This window comes from Micromys minutus, assembly GCF_963924665.1.
Source record: "Micromys minutus genome assembly, chromosome: 1".
NCBI classification, from domain to species: Eukaryota; Metazoa; Chordata; class Mammalia; order Rodentia; family Muridae; genus Micromys; species Micromys minutus.
In genome coordinates, this window is record NC_137969.1 from 105,190,089 (window position 1) to 105,196,452 (window position 6,364).

At 44.5% G+C, this 6,364-nt stretch overlaps 1 pseudogene across 1 annotated transcript; it reads left to right on the forward strand.

Moving 5' to 3' along the window:
- Positions 1 to 1,114: 1,114 nt before the first annotated feature.
- Positions 1,115 to 1,741, forward strand: LOC308413769 (mitochondrial import inner membrane translocase subunit Tim23-like; annotated as a pseudogene). The gene has a single exon. The product of its transcript is annotated as a mitochondrial import inner membrane translocase subunit Tim23-like (transcript).
- Positions 1,742 to 6,364: the final 4,623 nt, after the last annotated feature.

A 6,364-nucleotide genomic window follows, 5' to 3' on the forward strand; every position in this document is an offset into this window, starting at 1 on the left:
CATTTATAGTGATTGACTCTCAGAATTTAGCATGAGGGGCAGTAACGTTTTAATCTACGTGCTTGTGCTTTTCTTGTTTCTAGCACTGTTCTTCCAAACCCTTGTTCACATAAGAACTGTAAATCCATCTTCAAAGCTACTCAAATGGTACTACTTAGATTTGTGATTTTGCACCAGCTTTTCTAGTTCCTAGTGGAATTTGGCCAGCGGACAGTATAAGATCTGAAATACACTAGTTAAGGTCGAGGCAGGTGGCTGGTGGCTACTAAGTGTGCTTCTCTACACGAACGACAGTGAACAGCCTTTGTCAGGGCTACGTACATCTAACCTGTTAGTTCTGCTAGGGTATACATATGTGTGCATGTGGAGGTCAAAATCTTCATCACCTGATTTGAGGCAGGTCTTCCATAATAACTGGACCTTGCTAATTTAGACTGGGTGTCCAGCAAGACCATCCCAAGGATCCTCCTGCCTCTGCTTCCCCAGTGCTGGGATAATTATTTTTTCTTGAAGTAGGTGCAGGGGCCTAATTCAAGCCTCCATGTTTTCCCAACTGAATTATCTCCCCAGCCCCTGACTTGCTTTTAAGGAAGAATCTCCGATGACTTGTTAACCATGACTGGCAGCTTCCAGTTTTCTTGCTAGGGATGTCTGACACACATGAGAAAGTGGAGGTGGAGGACCACTCACTGCACAGTCATGAGAAACTCCCCAAGTGCAAAGTCCTGGGTTTGGCTCAGACCCGCTGAGTCAAACTCTAGGGCCGGCCCCAGAGACTTATGTGTGCTTTAGTGAAGGGGATTCTGAAGGAGTGGCTGCTAAGCTGCAGTGTGAAAGGACCCAGGATGCTGGAGCCTTTCCTACTGCACGTGTTCTGTTTTCAGACTGACTGTCCGTCACGATCACTATCTGCATAATATTAACCATCCTGGCTACACTCTTAGACACCAAGAAAGGGGGAAATTACAAACACAAACAACTCTGATGATCATAATTCTGAGACTCTCTAAACCACCAAGATCAACCTCATGTCAGAGACACGGTTGCTGTGGGGGCCACGGCCGAGCACACGACCCTGAGGTGGTGGGAAGCCCACGCTGTTTGTTGCGACCTCATGGAGGGTGGCGGGGGAAGTGGCAACAAATCCACCAGCGGGTTAGCTGGCTTCTTCGGAGCCGGAGGACCGGGTTACTCTAGTAACCGATTTGGCCGGCGTCCCGCTGACTGGTATGAACCCCTGTCTCCTTATTTAAATGTGGATCCACGGTATCTTGTTCAGGATACGGATGAACTTATGTTGCCAACTGGAGCTAATAAAACCCGAGGCAGATTTGAACTAGCTTACTTTCCCATTGGAGGATGTTGCATGACAGGGGCTGCATTCGGGGGCAATGGACGGTCTTCGTTTAGGATTGAAGGAAACCCAGAGCATGGCCTGGTCCAAACCAAGAAATGTACAGATTTTGAATATGGTGACTAGGCAAGGGGCACGTTGGGCTAATACTCTAGGTTCCCTGGCTTTGCTCTATAGTGCTTTTGGTATTAATATTGAGAAAACACGGGGTGCAGAAGATGAACTAACACAGTAGCAGCCCATGACGGGAATGTTGTGTAAATGTACAGGTGGTCTTCGAGGTAAATAGCACGCGGCGGCCGGGCAGAACTAACACTCACCAGTCTCTATGCACTGTGTAATAACTGGGAGCACATGAGAGGTCCCCTGCTCCAACAGTCACTCTGAAGATTTTTGGCACCTCAGGAATGGGGAACACTTCATAGTCATCCAAATCAATTAATAAGTCAGTCTTGGAGTTGCTTTCTCTCTTGTACCTACAATTACTTTGAACAATTGGAGACTCTGATTTGCTGTGAAAGATCACGGATGCTTAGCCTGGGCTGCGCTGCCTGCCCTCAGTGAGAGGAAGCCGCACCCTCTGCGGCTCACGGAGCACGTGTTCTCTTCTCCTCTGGAGATCATCCTGCGCCTCCAACCCCCAAACCGGAAAACCACTTACTCCAAATTCAGGCTGTACTTTTATTACCATGTTAATTCATTTAAAAATCTAAAACTTAATATTGCCCTGTTTTCCAAATAAAGGGTGAAAATAGAAAAATAAATAAATAAAAATAGACTCAAGGTGGATGTACCATACCAAACAAATTTATTTTCTGACCTGACTGTATGTAGCATAGAAGCTGTATTTTTCTATGCCCTGAACACACACTCGTTCACTTGTTTAATTAATTAATATTTTTAATTGTCTAAATGTATTTTTCTGTGCATTGGTGTTCTGCCAGCATATGTGTCCTTGAGAAAGCATCAGAACTGGACAGATGTGAGCTGCCATGTGGGTGCTGGGACTTGAACCTGGGTCTTCTGAAGAGCAGTCAGAGCCTTCTCTCCAGCGCCCTTGTGGTATTTATTTTTTTGTGTTAACGTTAATTCTGCCATTTTCATACATGGGCCGTGCTTTGTTCTGGTTTGTTCTCCTTCTCCGTGTCCCCCCTCTGTCCCTGCCGCCCAGTTCCTGCCGATTGATGTCTTTCTTCCTCTACCATGCTCTCCCTTCCTGCCCCCAGGCCACATGAAGCCCTCCACTCTTTCTTTCTCCCATCACCTTTCTTATAAGAGTTCATCTTTCCATTTTCCAGTCCTCTAGGTAGGTTCTAGTTATTTCTACACACCCTTTTAATCCATCCATTTGGTCATTCATGTTCACTTATTTCATGTGGAATGACAGTCCCATTCATTCATTCACTAACTTCATATGAAATTATAGTCCCATCCATCCATCCATCCATTCATTCATTCATTCACTTACTTCATATAGAGTTACAGTGACCGGCACCATGGTTGGCAGTGAGGCATAGTGGTAAAAGCTTTGTGGAGCTTACTTTTTAGAAGGGAAGGCATAAGTTAAACAAAGAGCACATAAAGAAAACATAGTGTTTTATATAAACTTTATCAAATATTATTGAAATTATTAAAATATATTAAATATGCAATATTCTATATTTAATATGTTAGATATGCTAACCAGGACAAGTGCTGTGAAAGACAAATGGCGACTGTGGGACTGTTACTTACTAATTACTGGTGATGGATGGAGGAGCTCAGTGGCTTGAGATCATCCTACCTCTGTGATGTGGGGAAACGAAAGCAGTTGGTCTGAGGTTCTTGGGTTAGCAAGGCTCATGGCAATGACTTCTTCAGAGCAAGGCGTGGGCCTGTTGGATCTAAGCAGATAAGCTTCTCTTCAGTCCGGTGGCTCTTTGGGCATAGACGCCAACCTGTTCTTCTTGTAATCTAGCTGACCCATAGTCCACATGGGCCAGCCATTGAAAGGTTAGTCTGCTCAGGGACAGCTGACGCCCCGTCATCTTGAAGTGGCAAAGATGGGCGGCCGCTGCTTCGCCTTTACAAAGAGCCTGGGGAGTGTGACCTCCGTGCCTTCTTAGTTTCTTTCCATCGGCATCCTCTGCGGTCCAGGATCTGTTCACGGTTGAATTTCCCGCTGCCCTTTGCCTCGGCGTGAACTAGGCTGAATATCCCCAGCCATCAAAGTCACCGGGAGATGGATCCTTTACAACCCAAGATGTGACAAATTGGATTGATCCCTGCCCACCACCTGCCAGCTTGCTGCGTCTTTCCCTTCAATCTCTTCCTCCCCCTCCCTTCTACTTCCTGCAAGGCACTCAGCAGAAGAAAGGAGTGATCGGTGGAGTGGTCCCCAGCTACACGGTATCGCTCAGGCGGCATGACAGGGTTCTGGGTCCCTGTAGCTCTCCATTTACTCCCATGCGCACCTGATATGATGGAATTCTACAGCCTTGTCAGCTCCCTAAATGCACTCCATTCGTGATTTCGTGAGACTTTTGTACAAAATTGAACCAGTCTAGGTGTCATCTGGCAGTCTAAGACAAATGATACTGTAAAAAGGTTTATTGCCCTGCAGTCATTTGAAGTCGTCCCCCCCACCCCCGGACTCCCAAGACGAATCCCTTCTCTGGAAGGAAAACAGATCAGCTGTCTTGGGGAAATTGAGAATAAAAGGTACTTTCATCTCGCAAATGGAAGTTGGGGCCGCTGTTGAACTAAGTGTGTTGTACATTCGGTATTCACAGGGTGAAACACAAAAGAGGTAACTTTTTTTTTTTTTTTTAGACAAAGGTTTTATTTTTTATTTTTTTCAAATTATTTCTGTGGCGTGCTGCTTCTATCAAACCACCTGAGAGGTGATTTGAGAGGGGCATTGCAGAATAAAGACGTGGTTCTGACAGCAAACACAAATGAAATAAAATTGGCCCAAGGCTTTGATGCCAGAACCCACACGGTGAGCCGAGACAGAGCAACACGCCAGCTAAGTGCAGGAGAGGAGCGGACCGGCATAATTTGTGTGGAGCGCAGATGAAAGGGGAAAATAGCATTGAAAGCCCACCTCCTCCCCCATGGAGATTAAAATAGTCAGTGCAGGTTGTCTTAATTCCTGTGTTCAGAAAACTTGCTTCTGTGTAGAACAAGACTACCCAAGGTCAGCCAGGATCTTTCTCCCACATGTACGCGATGTACCCCTCCAAGGCTCTCTTTGTTTTTTTGAGGCAAGGATGCTCTGCAGCTCAGACTGGCCTGGAACTCAGGGTGTTAGTCTAGGTTGGCATCAAGCTTGCTGCCATCCCCCTGCTTCACGATCCCAAGGCCTGGGTCTGTATCTGGGAGCCACACTCCACTTTCCCTCAAAGTTTTGAGAGGGAGGAGTAGAGATGAGGTGCAGGGTCTCCCTGAAGGAATGGCTCACAATCCCTCTGGCTTCAAACCACCAAGCCAACTTCATCTCTACCGCTGCTAGCCACTGAAATTAATTTTAGCTACCAGGGTGGCTTTGCCCTATGCACGAGGAAGGCAATGAAAATGACTTCTTCTGACTTAGAAGACATGATGTGAGTAGAGAAGAAACGGGAGCGAGAAGAAAGAAGAGAATCTATGATGAGATGGGAGAAGAGGATTATAAGAAGAAATAGGAACACAGTAACTCACTCAAGCCTGTGGGCCAACTGCAAAGAAACCTGAAGGGGTGGGTGGGGGTGGGGGGAGCAGCATGGGAAAGAAAATGTGGTCAGTGGCCAACGTGGTCCCTGTAGATGGTGAATTGTTTTGTTCTCAGATGAAACGCTAAAGCAGTACCTGGTGGTTTTAGGAAACCACTCCTGGAATTCTTTTCAGGCTCTTTAAACCTCTCACTGAACAAAGGCAGAAAGGGGAGTTCAACGGCTCAAATTAACCATGTGCTGTAATCTCATCTTAAATAATTAAATTCATCATTTAAAAAAATTCTTAATAAATGATGAAGCCTGCAAGGAAGATCATTTCAGACAGGACTGTCATGGCAAGTGGCCTAGAAATAACTTGGGATTCAAAGGCCAGCACTGACTCTTCCCTGTCTGCCGTCTAAGGCACGAGGTCAGCACTGCCTTCATGCCACAAAATGGAATTACAATCTGTCCTTCCGGGGTCCTCACAAAGGTTGAGGGAACTGTTCCCATTGGGTAAACACAGGACCTTGCATATGTTAAATACAAATAATTGTTTTCTATGGATTGAATGTTTCACTTATCAAAGAAGATTTAAACAAAGAAAACATAAAAACCTTAAGCTTTTCAAATATCTTAAACCTATGAATTTTGTCCAGTTCCCAAAGCAACTCATATTTTAAAAAAACACTATAATATAAAATATGAAGCAAGATTTTTTTTTGTGTGTAATTTTACTACTCTCAAAGTTGTTGGTTGAAAATGCATTGCATATTTGTAGAAAAATACTACAAAAGCATACACAATTGAAGGCATAGGTAACATAAGTAGTTTTTGATATTTTATGTAGTGTATTTGTACATAGAATAAAAGCAGGCTGTTTCCTCAGAATGCATCTCATCCTGCTTGGTGAGATGCCTCAGTGTTTTGATGCTGAGCCTTATGACCTGAGCATGATCCAGGAGTTCTGCATGGTGGGAGGAGGGTAGTGGTGCCTTCAAATTGTCTTCTAACTTCCACATGTGCAATTTGCAGGCACTGCCCACAATCTACAAGTGAGCGAGCGAGCGAATAAACGCATGAATGTCTCTTCTAAAATCAGTCAGGCCCTTAAGCCAGAGCCACTCAATCCGAAAACACAACCTATTTTTCTTTTTCTAACTGTAATCCATATACACTTTCTTAGTCTATTAAAAGCTTTAGCATCCCACAGAAAACAAAGATATCTTTGTCTCATGATGTAATGTCAGGGCTTTTCCTTTAATTTTTAATCTTATTTTTAATCATATATATTCATATTTATATATACAGGTCTTTCATGTATGTGTTATGGCTT